Below are 15,229 nucleotides of genomic sequence, written 5' to 3' on the forward strand. Positions count from 1 at the left end.
TGTTGAGCTGGGGAGTGGTCTCAGCCCCTTAGAGAATAGGACTTAAATGTCTGAGGGCTCAGGTTTGGTTCCCAGCACCATGGTATTCCAGAGATGGACAGTGCTTTGGTCCCTTTCATAAAGTCAATAAATACATCTTTTAAAATTATGTGAAATAGTATTTATTTGTATGACAGTAAGTCTTAAACATAAGTGAAAAGTTTAAATTACTAAATGTTACTAAATAAATTTAAATTATTAAATAGGTGTCAAGAGAATGACAAGTCATGACACTGTAAAGCAACATGTGTATAACATTTCCTCTTTCTAGAAGTTCTTTCTGTGAAGAAACTGTAAATGCTGATATGCCTTACAGAAAAAAAAAAGGTAATAGTTATCTTTAATACTTACTGATATTACAAACCTTATCCAGCTCAGGAGGAGCACAGTTGTCCAAATGATCTTTTTTTTTTTTTTTTGCAGGAGACATTGAATATGTTACTAAAATTAACTTGACTATAATATACTGTAGTAGCATAGGTAGAATAAGTAGAACTTTAGGAAACCAAGTTCAAATAATAGCTAACAAGTCATGCCAAATTACTTTTATCATTTAAGGTCAATACCTCTAAATAGCCACATAAATCACAAGGGACCACTTCTTAAAAACTGTACATATATCGAGTTGTAGATATATATGTTATAAAACTCTTGGTACACTTCTATATAACAGTGAGAATTAAGACACTCAATAGTAACAAATTGCTATATTTTTATATTTATGTGTCTCTAGTTTTCATGTTAAATATGTTGGACCCATATTGTCATGTCACTGACACATTTTCATGATACCAAGTCTTTCAAAGAAATAAAATACTGAACAAATGTACACATCTGTATGATGAGATTTGGGTCTTTTTTCAGGCCATCAAGGCATTAATTTGTTGGAGTCCCATTGTTAATGCTAAAACAAGTGTCCATCTGAGAGGCATAGGACTTGCTGCCAGCTTAATATAATTTTGCATATCAACTCTTTTGTAATTAACTGTTGCATAAGAATAAGGTGTCAGTGGGCCTGTGTACAAAGAGACATACACAGGTCTGGGAGAAGAGCAAAAAGCACTCATGAAGGAGACTACATATTACATCTAGACTAAAGCTGAAAGGGAGATATTAAAGTTCAAAATTTACATCACATTTTACAAAGGTTGTCCTTGGTGTTTACTATCACACAGAACTTGATGATACCATTATATACCTTAGAAGACCTTGTGTGAGCAGTTATCTAAGAGTACACTTACCTGCATGTCCATGTTAACCTTTCACCAACAAAGTGAAATCATTGGTAGACAAACTTGGATCTTCACAAACATTTAGTATATTTTAAATTTTTTAATTAATTAATTTATTTATTAAATAGAGACAGGAATTTAGAGGGGAGGGGAGATAAGGAGGGAAAGAAACAGAGAGAGACACCTGCAACCCTGCTTCACCCACTTGTGAAACTTTGCCCTTGCAGGTGGGGAGCAGGGTCCTTTTGTACTGGAATGTATGTGCTTAACCAGGCACATCATGCCCTGGCCCCTTTTCACAAAAATTTAATAAGTGATTTCCTGTGTATTCTGAGGACAAACTACCGGGACTCATTAAGATTTTCTATTTATTGAACTTTTTTCCCCTATAGAAAGCTTCCTATAATATCAGAGACTATTTCAATATATATTCGATAAAGGAAATGCCACATTTGTCACCATACAAATGGTGCATGGTTAAATAATAATGTAGCACAATTTGCAAGTCAAATTCTAACTAAAAGTACATTTTAATGCAGCTATTTTGATAAAAGACTACTGTTATATTCTATTATAGTTTGCTCATAAGTAATAAGCAGACAGATATTCCTGCACTTCATCCCTGGTTTCCAATTTTGATAGACTTTCATTTATTATATTATACAACTTTATTTATAAAAGTATATTTTAATTTTATAATGTAACCTAAAATTTGATTGTCAAAATGAGATAACATTTTTTATCATATCAGCTCTTTGTATGAAGCTATCATTCAAAAAACGTTTCGTCGTATTAATTTATGTAGAAGACTTTAAGAAATATAAAAATTTAATTTAGAATACTTATGCAGTCTCGAACTTAAAATAAAAAGTCTATTTTAAATCTTTTACTCACCTTACTTAACTTGTAATATTTCCCCTACCATATGTTCAGGTCTAAGAAGCCAATAGAATGCAAAATTGTCTATTTTATAGATTGGCATTTATTTTTTGTTTTCACCAGAGCATTGCTCAATGGCGATGCAGGGGGTTGAGCCTGTGAACTCATAGTGTCAGGAATGAAAGTCATTTATATAACCATCAAGCTGATTAAGCAGCCCCTATATTGGAGTTTTCTACAATGAGTTAACACCCATTTTCCTTCTAAAGTTAGTAATAGGATATAATAGTCTTTATGCTTCATGTTGGATATAAAAACTTATTTCTGAAGGTAAAACTGAATGTTCATATTTTCTTATGACTAACATAATTGTTCCCACTATTATTTTGTTTTATATTAATTTAATATAAAATTGGGAGGTAGTTAATACTCTGGCAAGGATGTCTGTTTAACACATTATTTGATAATAAAATAGGCTGATACTTTTTTAGGTTACATTAAAATGTTATCTGCCAATTAAATTGCATTTTTATTTATATATGGTAGGTCTTAATGCCAAATGTTTTAGTGGGAAAGAGGTTACATTAACTAAATCATAGGAATCACTTAAACATTACAGCCAAAAAAGGTTTTTTAGATATGTTTCTGAACATACTTACAATTATTTTTGAAGGATGTTGATGGTTGGCCTATAGACGCTCATGGATATTGGACGAAATCCTAAAAGCAAACATTTAGAAAAATACCATAAGAACTCTAGAAGTAAGGTGCTATTTATAATAAATATTTATGCTTTTCAGATAAAAAGCACAACTGAAAAGTAATTACATTAATATTCACATGTGCCAAAATAAAGTTACACCTAGATAAATTGAATTAAAATAAAAATATTCCCAGAGAACCTAGTCAAAATTTTTAAATACAGTATTTAAAATATGTAAAGTTGTAGAATCCATTTGTAGCCCCAGAGTTGATATAAATATTAAGTTGAAAATATTTTGAACTTAAACACTTTCTTTGACTTTCCTTTATTTGAATAAAACCAACAACCTTCTGGGAAATGAACAATGATATTGAAGAAGATTGAAAGACCACTAATACACGTATAGACAAAAATTTCTCCTGTTTGTCCTAAAAACTAACTTTTATTTCCTAAAGAAAACTATCATTCCTGGGGCTGAGTGGTTCAGTGCATGCATTACCATGCAAAAGGACCCAGGTTCAAGCCCCAGGCCCCCCACTAGCAGGGAGTAAGCTTCAAGAGTGGTGAAGCAGGTGCAGGTGGACCTATAATAAATAAAAAATAATTTCTTCACAACAGATATGTAAAACTGGCTCTAAGTATTCAATAATAAATAAATATGTATTTTTTAAAAGTAAAAATAATAGCAGTCTTGGAAGAAATGCAGAAACTTTGTGCTTGGTAAAGAAGCTGGTAGTCAAATACTGTACACAGCATTGTATGAAAGCAAGAAGTAATTTTAAAACATAGTAATGAGCTGTTATATTGCTGCAACTTCTACTTAATTTTTATGAACTATACAAGTATCCGGCAGCGAAATAAAACATTTGTGCCCAGAGAACTACTGCAATGGAATTAGAGCCCCCTGGTGTTTGACTATGGTTATTACATCTTGAACAATAGAACTTCCTATGTAGTTAATGTTTATTCCTGGCAACATTTTTCTCCTTCATAAAACAAATGAACAAACAAATAAAACACAGGCAACTTTTAGTTTTAATTTTTTTTCAATCCCTATGCACTAAAAGTATATTTCTGACTTTTCTGTCTTTTTTTCTTTATATTTCTTACTGCTAGGTCTTCACCATTCAATGCCAACTTGTTCAGAGAGAGAAACAAAAATCAGAGGGAAAGGAAACCACAGCATTGAAACTTCCTCCAAAGTTGTGGCTATATCACTATGTGAAAGAATTATGCAAAATCAATAAAAAGGAGATGTGATTATAATGAAGTATTTTCCATATGATAGGCTTAGAAATAAACAGATGGTACTTCAATAAAATGTATTAACAACAAATAAATTGCAAGCTTGAGTTATCTACTTCTCAGTGCATTGAAAATAGAATGCACATAAAAGTTTTCTGAGGTTAATGCCTCATGTCTGTAAAGGATCGTGTTGATTGGATAGTACTGAAAAAATAAAGTAGGCTAGAAATTTATTTCCTAATCTATTTTGAACATGATTAGGTTGATACTGCTTTCCTCTTTAACTGATTTAAATAAGATTTAAATAAAATTTAAATAACCATTTTTTAAAAAATATAGATGTTAGGAGTTCAAATGTAAAATTTTAGTCCATTCAGAAAAGTGAAAAAAGTAAATTTAAGACAAATAAATTAAGATATTACTGATTAAATTTAGCCAATTTTTCCCAGATCTTTTAATATTAAAAAATTATTTCTGGGTCTGGATGTTGGCATACCTGATTAAGTGCACATGTTACAATGGGCAAGAACCCGGGTTTAAGCCCCCTGGTCCCCATTGGCCGGGAAGCTTCAGTAGCGGTGAAATAGTTCTCTCTGTCTCTATCTCCCCTCCCATATCAGTTTCTCTATCTCTATAAGTAAATATTTCAAAAAACTTTTCTGACATTTTTAGGATATACAATGTTAAAAATCTGTGGATTCTCATAATAGATCTATAAAGATAGTCCAGGAGGTAGCACAATGGATATAAGGGTTGGATTCACAAGCACGTTATCTCATCTTCAACTCCCAGCACTGCAGGTGATACTCTGGTTCTGTCATGAAAAAGTAACCATTTTTAAAGAAATTTAAGATATCTATGGAAACAATACATCATAACTAATTTATTTATTTATTTATAACCAGAACACTGTTCAACTCTGGCTTTTGGTGGTATTGGGAACTTAACCTAGGAACCAAAAGCTTCAGGCATGAAAGTCACTTACAGGGAGTCTGACGGTAGTGCAGCAGGTTAAGCACAGGTCGCTCAAAGCTCAAGGACCAGCATAAGGATTCCGGTTCAAGCCCCCGGCTCCCCACCTGCAGGCAGTGAAGCAGGTTTGCAGGTGTCTATCTTTCCCCCCTCTGTCTCCCCTCCTCTCTACATTTCTCTCTGTCCTATCCAACGACATCAACAATAACAACAATAGTAACTACAACAACAATAAAACAACAAGGGCAACAAAAGGGAAAATAAATAATAAAAAAAAATTTAAAAAGTCACTTGCAACTATTAAAGTCATGGACACCTAGGAAGATACCTAAAATAGACTTCCTAGTTTCTCTCCACATTAAAATCCATATTCTCCTCTGCTTTATTCCTACCTTTTGGTTCCTGTTTATTGTTTAATTTTATTATTTTGTTCTACTCTATATCTTACCACCTTTCAGCCAACAAGTTGCAGATTCTACTGAGTTCATCCTGATTCCCCTAGGCAGATGACCTCAGCAATGTGTCCTGGAATCCAATCTCTCCAGAGCCTTATTGATTAATTAATTACTGTTTGGTCTTTTAATATTGTGATACATTCCAGTTTCCTATTTTATTGCCAGTTTCTATTATTGTATAATAATATACACATTTTTTATCTTTATTCTCTCTTAGAAATGAACTGAGATCAGGGTTGAATGGTGCATCTAGTAAAGCACACATGTTACAATGCTCAAGGATCGAAGTTCAGGTTCCTGGTCCTTACCTGTAAGCTTCACAAGTGGTGAAGCAGTGCTGTGGATATCTCTATTTTCCTCTCTACCTCTCCCTTCCCTCTCAATTTTTCTGTCTCTATACTAAATAAATAGCGTATTTAAAAAATGCTGAACTAAGATCTTTGAAGATACACATACTCTTAACTTGTAAAGATATATGACTGATGTCTCCTGTCTTTTCATCAATTTAGTGCTTTGAGAACATTGTCAGTGATTAAATCAATTTTATATTGAGGAATTATTTTGTGCATGAATCTTTAGCATATTTTTAAAAGTTAAGATTGGAATCCAGGAAGTAGCACATCTGGTACACAAAGATTCAGATTCAAGCTCCCAGGCCCCATCTGAGTAGGGAAGCTTGATGAACAGTGAAACAGTATTGTATGTCTCTCTTTCTCTCTCTCTCTACCTCAATAATTCATCTTAATTCCTGTATTTTTTTTTTCCTTTTTAGGAGAGCACTGATCAACTCTGGTTTACAGTGGTGTGGAGGGACTGAACCTAGGGCTTTGGAGCAGTAGGCATGAGAGTCTCTTTGCATAACAATTGTGCTATCTACTCCCACTTAATTCCTGTCTCTATCAACAAAAGAAAGAAAAAGGAAAAAAGAGAAACAAGAAAAAGAAAAAAAAAATAAAAAGGCTGCCAGGTACAGTAGACTCATGAATGCCTAAACCACAGAGATGATCCATGATCCTAGTAACAATAAAAAAGGGGGGGGGTGTGATTAAGATATTTAAAAAAGTTGCCATAACAAAGTACATACAACTTTTGTAGTCAGACCTTGGTTCAATTTCTGGTTCTACCTCATATTAGTTATATGTTTGAACACATGAGTTATCCTCTCTAGGTCTGTATTTCCTGTTTGCCATTGTTATTGAAAAATAAATACAATAATATATGCACTTTTTCAACTGTACAAAAATATGATAGGAGTTGAATATATATGTGTTCAATTTTTACCCTTCTGTTTCTCTTTTTCACTAGAAACACCCATGATTTTTTTCCTGAATTAATTTCTACCTCAGAATTTCTGCTTTGTTTTTACTAGATGTCATAGTAAATGCATATATATTACAGTTTCAAACTTCTGATAAAAGTTGATTTCAAAATTTAGATCATTAATTAAATCAGAGAATTCTCTTGGGCTGTGCATTTTCCTACTGGTTACTGCTTCCTCTAGTGTACATTTAAACAAAAACAACTATAAAACTTGCTTGTAATATAGGTGAGTGTTTCAGTTTGCCTCAAATCAGTCTAATCCCTGTAGGCACACATACCAGTAAATAATGGAAGCATTTTATAGTGAACATATTTCACTATCTAAAATGCCCTTTATTTCTTCTTACATTTAGATCATGTCCCTGAACTAATTTGATTGTTCATATTGTGATTTCTTCATTCATAGTCTATAGTTCACAGATTCATCATCCTTGAAGCAAAGTGAAAGTCACCAGTTTGTTTCCTTGTAAAAATGACATAATAGATTAAAGTTGGAATTTTGTAGTGTGACTCATGCTTGCATTTGTACATTTTAAGAGATGTAATTTATAGAAAGGAAGCATCTAGCCTTGAGTTGTTTCAGACTTCAGCTGCTCCAACAAATTAAGAAATAAATAAGTCTGTCAATTGTTCAGTTACCTAATTTAAACTTAGAAAAAAATACTGTCTTTCACATGATTGTTTTTCTCTTCTTGTGACTATACATAAAATTATATATACACACACAGCTTTTACCTATTCATCAATAAGAATGAAAGTCAATCTTAAAAGTATTCACATACTTGTAGAGGTTTGTAATTATTGGAGCCAAGAATGTAAATGCATTTTCTGTTCATTCTAAATTTATTTAGCATGACATGATTCTCAAGGACACTATGATGTCAAAGTTTTTAAAGCTTTAATTTTATATGGTACATAGTATCAAAGAACCATCATGGAAAATAACCCTATTTCAGAGTTAGTAGACTTGTATTCTTTTTGTAAGCTTTGCCATCAACTAAATGCATAATCTGCAACTAGTCAGGTTTCCTTTGAAGGATTAATTTATTCATCTTTAAAATATAGACAGTATCTAGGTCAGGGAGATTGCAGAGCAGTTTATGCAACGGATTTTCATGTCTAAACCTTATAGGTCCCTGGTTCAATCCCTGGCATCATCATAAGCCAAAGCTTAGTGGTGTTCTGGAAAAAAAAAGGCATCAATATTAACATTATCTTTATTATAAATGTTATCATATTTTAAGTATTGCATTATTAAAATTCTTGACACTCAATGTTTTGTTGAATTCATTATTTCATTCATACAATTAGGAGCCATTAATATTAATTAATATTCACAAAAATCAAGTTCTATGATATTTCTATAATATTAAAAAAATCAAATAAAAATGAATGACTTTTGTTGTTGGAACTAATGGTCCCTGGAATTCAAACAATTGATTTTTATCTGAGAGTGTAATCTAAAGTTCATAATTTAGTCAATGCATAATTCAGATATTGAGCTTGCTAATGAAAGATAAATTACATTGATTCTTGCATTTAGGGAGATTACTATTTCCAGTTGCATTTTTTAACTAACCTAATCCATTACTGAACATATAGAAGGTGTTCAACTCCTGTTTTCTGATCTATATATTTTATTAAAATGTATTTAGTAAAAGAGGGGCTGGGAAGAGAAATATTAGAGCATTTTTCCAGCATTTGCAGTGTCAAGGATCAAACTTAGAGCCTCATACATGCAAGTAATATGTTTACAATTTAATTTAAACATTTTATTGTAACTCTCCTAAGCTTTACTGAGACTTCATGCCATTTAGGCCTTTGTCTTTAATGGCAATTTTTCCTTTACTTTTGTATTGACAGCTAAATTTCTAGATGAAATGTTACATGCCTATTTTGCTAGTTAGTCAAGTGGCATATTAATGATTAATGGGATTTATCATTGATAACATTCTCTTATTCACATATAAATATGTACTATTCAAAATCTCAGGGCATTAAAGAAATAGCAGCTAGTTCCTAAACAGGCAGTAGAGTTTGCTACTTAACAAAATAGCCTCTGGAATCAGAAGTATGTGCTTTCAAGCTTTGTTTTAGTCAGGTACTTTGAGTAGACTATTTGACTACTTTGTAGTGCCTTAGTTTCCCTTTCTGAAAACTAAGGAGAATAGTGGTACTCACTCATGAGCTAATTGTGAGGCATATATGAGTAAGTACATGAAAATATATTAGAAATGTGTAAATCATAGCCATATCAACAGCAATCATTATGGTCTTTATATTTTACACTTTTTTGAGGAATACTTTTTTGATAGAGAAGATGAGAATAGTGACAAAAGTGTGGCGTATGTGACTAGGAATGTAAGACAGAGGGGTTACTTAATAAAGATGACATGATAAATGATTATTGTTAAGCAGTACTGAACACCCATATGAGGTTAAAGTATGAATGTGTGGTTTGTTGTTTTTTTATCCATTAATACTCATCAATCTGTGAAGGACCGAAGATGTAGCTCAGTAGTAGAGAGTGTACCTGGCGTGTGTGACACTCTGGGTTCAACAGCCATCACCAAATAATAAAAAATAGAATGTACTAATTCAAAGTAGTAGAGGCAAAAGGCAGGAGCAGTAGTAAGGTAACCAGAATTGGGAATATTGGATGGTGAAGAAAAATATTGATATAAGTGGCATAAGTATTAGACTATAAAGAAAACAATAAAAGTTAAAAGGGTTCTAACTTGTTAAAAGGTTAAAAGGTTAAAAGTTAAAAGGCTAAAAGTTAAAAGGTTTCTAACTAATAAAAGTTCTAACTTGCTAGAAGTTTAAAAAATTATAACCAAAGGTGTTCCAACCACAACACTAAGCCATTATATGTGCTGTAGTAAGATTTATAAAATAGAAGGAGCAGAGGATAAGAATTCATTTAGCTCAATTTAAGACACCTGTCAGAATACAGGAAAGCTTCTTTTATGAAGAAATTCAGGTTTGGGGTATGGTAGGGAGGTGGAGAAATTGTGTGAAAAAAAAAGAAAGGAAGGAAAGAAGGGACGTTCTTACTTTATAACTTGAAATTACGTAGTTGTTATGTCTGCACTGTTCACTAGGTAGTCACTAATGACATATAAATATTGAGAAGCTGAATTGTGTTATGTGAAACTGAGGTATAGATATTATAATTTTATTTAATTTTAACTCATTTAGGAAGTCACATGTGGTTCGTAGCTGTTGCAATGTAGCTTTGAAGGATTTCTAATTCCTGGCAATAATTGTATGCTTAATTATTAATAGTTCTAAGAGGATGCTAGTATATAAAAAAGACAATGACCAGGATTAAGATTAAGGAAGGGGAGTTCTGAGAGTAGAAATTCAAGTGCCATGGAAACCCATGAAGACTGTCAGTTTCTGTATCGAAAGATCTTTCTAGTGTTTCTCATATTAGACCATGCCAAGTGCTCATTTTTGAATAAACTTAATCTTAATTAATAAGATCGACTTTATAAATGTCAAACATATATATAGATAGATAGATAGATAGATAGATAATTATGTAGTAAGCAACTAACATAGTAAACTACAGGTATCACAGTCTTAGTTGCAGCTGAAATGAGGAATAAATAGGATGCAATAGAGATTTTGGACAGAGGGAGGAAAATATATAAGATTTTAGCTCATGGATATGTAATTTGAAATCGAGACATAACTTCCAGTAAGTTCTTGCACATAGCATTAGTATTAGATCTGTTGCTGATTAAATGGTGTGGGTTAGCAATTTGGTTGATATCAATGCCATTTGTCTAAAATGAGTATTTGTCATCTGCCTTATAATAGTCTCAGTATATAAGGATGCCTCAAGATATTTCGAAGAAGAGGAATGATGACGTTGGTGATTTGTGGTTTCTTTCTGAGATTCAAATTGTAAATAGGGTTGCATCTGAGGTTGTAGAGAAGAATATATGTAATTATGCATGCTGTAATAATGGCAAATTAATAGTAATAATACATATGGCATTGTATAGAGATTTTATTGTTTTAATTCCTAATAATCATATTTCACACCAGTGTGGAGTTCATATATCGTTATTCTAGTATGTGGTACATAAATATATTGAAATGTAATATATCAATATGATGTAATATATCATTAATATGTATGTTCTTAACCCTGATTTATAGTCAATTATTCTTAGTTTTCTCATGACTATTCAGATAGTGGAACATAATTTGCCATTTTTTTCTTTAGCTAACACTAAGTTGCAGTAGATACTTAAAATAATCTCAGTACAAGTCACATACATTCTCACTACAGTAAAATGAGTTTTTTTTTTATCATGCTGGTCAAATGTCTAGAACTTCTGGAGATGTTATAATTGAGGAATTATTTGCCAGAGTGCTCAGTAAAAACTCATCTTCTTCTATCTTATACACTCAACTATTAAGTAAGAGTAGCTGATAATATTTCTGTTGATTACTAACAGACACTTCCTCAGATTTTGTTCCAATTTTTTGTATTTTCCTATAATGGAGAAGAATAATTTTCACTAAAGGAAAATAAATGAAGCTGTAAGATAACTGAGGTTAGATACACGTCTCAGTCTAGTATTTAATTTTAGGTGTTTATCCAATACATATAGAGTTATTTCTAAACAAACTCCAGTTGACTGTGATAGTTCTATAATTCGAGTAGGATTTTATAATTTATTTTCCAGAGAAGAAATCTGCAAACTGTTGTGGGTAAGTAGCTCATGTTGCTAAACCATCAGTGTGTTAGCCCAATAATCATACCAAATATGTAGGATTTTTTTCAATTATGTTTATTGGTATAAAAAAGCAAATATTCTCTTTCCTAGGTAGCCACGAAAGCTCAGAGAAATATTTCTTATTCTATCAGTCCATTTGAGACAAATTACCCAGAGAAATTGGAAAAATTGAATGGCTCTAATAAAATGAGAATTATATCTTTCTCTTCATAGACTTCCTTTAAAGACCATGTAAAACAAAATAATATGAATACCCCAAATTGCATATACATTTTCTGTGTGTGTTCTCAAGAAAACATGGGGCATTTTAATACATGTCCCCATATTATGAAAACAGAAAATATGTTCAGTGTTGGCTCTGGCATCTGGTATCCTACCGTAATACTGTAATCACAAACCTTATCCACCATCCAAATTTCAGGGCTTGCATCAGGCTTGTTGCTGTAGATGATAAAACTATTAGGAAAGAAGTCATGTTGACAAAACAGATACTTTATTGCCTCCTCAGGAGACTTAGAATAACATAATTAGAGAATAAGATATGCTTAAATATTCTATTCTCCTCCCACATAAAAAATGTTGTTTTATCCCTCAACCCCATGTCAGGCATGAAAGATAGGTGACTGCCTAAGTCCAAGGTATTGTGATGCAAAGAAATTGTTGTTTTCTGAAAGGGTGTTCATTATCATTCCTTATTGCAAAAGAACTACATATCTTTATATATAGCTATATCTATATCTGTATCTATATCTATCTATATATATATGTGTGTGTGTGTGTGTGTGTGTTGACCTTCCTTTTTCATTGCATGTCAGTTGACCTTCCTTTTTCACTGCATCCACATATTATATGGGTAGTCATCCCCCCCCACTTTTTTTCCCTTTAAATAGTCAAAATGGCTGGTCTGGTAATTTTTCTACACTGGAACCCAGATTTTTTTTTCCTAATGAAAGATGTCACATATGCCTGCAAACTAGGAAGCCCAAAGGTGAACGAATCACTGTGCATTGTCGCCCCCAAACCCAGTAATTTTAGCACAGTGTTATTAGTCCCTAGAGCAAGGTTCCCTCGGTTAGCTTGCATGAAAGATATGTGGTGAGGGTCATATGTACTTCATGGCTCAGCAGTCAGAGGCTTCTTTGGATGGAACTTGTGATAGTAAATATTAATGACAAAGCTGAGACTTGCTGGCAGCTATTCTCCAGCAAATTAGGTATTCTATAAATGCCTACTGTCGCTGAATTGAGTGAAGGACGCTGCTGGTTCAAATAAAGAGGTTTCAGACACAATGCAAAATGTTAGTCACCTCTGGTCGCATACTACCCAAGTGGAAGCAAAAAGCAAAGCGTACGGCGCATAAAAGAAAAAGACACACACGTTTTTGAAATGACGATCTTTATGTGGCACCGGGAAGGGGGTAACCTGTTCTCATGTTAAGCAGTTAGGAGGTATGCTATTCAAATGAAGCTTGTAGGGTCGAAGTGACTAAAAGAACTGTAATAAGAGATAAGAGGTAGTGCAGATATCGAAATATTTAATATATATATTTTTTATTTTTTAGAAAGACTTGTGGCCAGGTGACCTAGGTAAGCTCATTTTTCAAAGACTTGCTACAAGCCCTTGTACTCTCTTTTTAAACTTATGTGACCAGCAGCAGCGCTGTTAAAATTCAGCAGACAGATGTCAGAGACACATCCGCAGTGTTATGTCCCCAGAGTTACTTGTGTTTACCAAGACCCTCTGCAAATTAGCGTCGATGTTCAAGGAGAACAGAATAGAGAATCTTTCAATCCCCTCTCCTCCCACTGTCCCAAACCTTTGAATCCTTCCCACTTGTCTGTAATCTGGCTTCTTAAAAACAAACAAAATAAAAATGCAATGGATTTCCCCAATTCCTTCACACCGTCGACGTTCAGAACCTTTGCCCAGAGACACTCCCGTCCAGTCCCTCGCCCCCCCCCCCCCCCCCCCCGCCTCCTATGCCTCCACACCTCCAGCTTCTTATTTCTTTAAGGGCTTTTCAGTTGCAGCGCCCTGGAGACCCCATCCTCCGCCCTGAACCTTCATCTTGAGTCCATGCTTCCCTATCTTTTTGAGAATCCACTGCCCCCTCTCGGAAACCCAAGCCCCTGTCTTGTTCCAGAGACCCCACTCTCCCAGCGATGTGAGCATTCAGAGTCCCACCCCCCATCGCCCACTCCCCGCCCCCTGATCTCCTCCACATAACCCTCTCCCAGAAGGTCTTGCCAGCTGCAGCCGTCCAGGACCTCTCCCTGTTCCCCACCCCATCCCCCGTCTTAGCCTTTAGGATCTTGTCTAGGAAAGCTGCTCCAACTCACCACAAGCATCCGGGAGGAAGAGAATGGCTCGGTCGCCGCGGCGGCAGCTAGACGAGAAACGGACCCGGCTGCAATCGGCCAGCGGAGCCCGCGGCAGTCAGAGCGCTGCGCTGTGCTGCGCGCCGCAACCTCCCGCCTAGGCGGAGGGAGGGATGGATGGAGCTCGGCGCGAAGGGAAGCGCCAGCGAGTCGTCGACCTCCTTTGGGCGACCGGGCGCCCCCCGGATAGGTTTGGCTTGTTTTATCCACTGTGCTACTCCAGCTTAGTAACTGATCACCTCCAACATCTCGGCGCTATTCGAGTGTTCTCCGGCGGTCCCTAACTAACTACACTACTCTAAGCGGACGAAGGCCATCACGCGAGCACCACGACGATCTCGATGACTCCGACGACAACGTTGTCCAAGAAGACAGAAGAAAAGTTCATATGCAATCAGAAGGTAAGGGGCAGGCAAGCCAATGGAGCGGCAAAGGCTCAGTCCAGCCGCTCCAAAGGCAGGATGAGGAAGGTTGGTGCGCCAGAGGAGCCCACAGCCCTCGACGCGCACCAGAGCGCCTACCCTGCGCTGGCAAAGCTGCAGGACTCCCTTGGACCAAAACCAGGATGAGGGGTGGGGCCAAATGCAGCCAATCAGGGCTCAGCGTTACACCGCACTCTGCTCCTTCGCTTACCAACCCCCGCTTCCCGCCCCCTGTACAACTAGTTTGGGCTGGTCTTTCAGTGCATCTGCAACCTGCGGGCAGGGGGCGCAAGACCCCATAGGGGTTGTGGAGGTGGTGTTTAACTTGATTCACTAGGCCTAAAGAGTGCAGGGAACTAGAGGGAGTGATATGCCTCAGGAATGCATCCTTAAAGTTTTAAAGGACACATTACACAAACACACACACATACACACACAATACACATACACACACACCTGAAAATCTGAGTTCGACTAACACTTCTCCAGTAGGGTAACTTTCAAGAGTTATGAAAGACCTCGAGGAGGCTCAGATGGCTCTTGCTCCTTTCTCCAACTGGAGTAACAGAGACATCCACCAAGGTCAAACGCATGCATATAAAAGGGCCTTGTTGTAAGGACTGCTTCCCCACTGTTCCCCAGTACCAAACGAAGAGTAGGGGGAAAAGGAGGCTCTTTGCTCTCCCTGCTCCAAGAAATCACTATTTAATTACCTTCTTGATCCCACAAGTTCTGCTGGGGGCTTAGAAATGTACCCTCAGGTAGCCCCTGCAAATTTCTGAAGTGGGCCTACATTGATGTCTCTAGTACAGGGTCTGGAGCCTTCC

At 35.5% G+C, this 15,229-nt stretch overlaps 1 protein-coding gene across 1 annotated transcript in view; it reads right to left on the minus strand.

Annotated features, from left to right (window-relative positions):
- Positions 1–14,490, minus strand: part of HTR2C (5-hydroxytryptamine receptor 2C) — a 263,732-nt gene extending 249,242 nt beyond the window's left edge. The window contains exons 1-2 of the mRNA XM_007533263.3: positions 13,942–14,490; positions 2,810–2,870 (exon numbers count right to left, since the gene is read on the minus strand). The gene's annotated coding sequence lies outside the window, so the exon portion shown is untranslated. The remainder of the gene's footprint in view (positions 1–2,809; positions 2,871–13,941) is intronic.
- Positions 14,491–15,229: the final 739 nt, after the last annotated feature.

The sequence above is a fragment of the Erinaceus europaeus genome, chromosome X, assembly GCF_950295315.1.
Source record: "Erinaceus europaeus chromosome X, mEriEur2.1, whole genome shotgun sequence".
NCBI classification, from domain to species: domain Eukaryota; kingdom Metazoa; phylum Chordata; class Mammalia; order Eulipotyphla; family Erinaceidae; genus Erinaceus; species Erinaceus europaeus.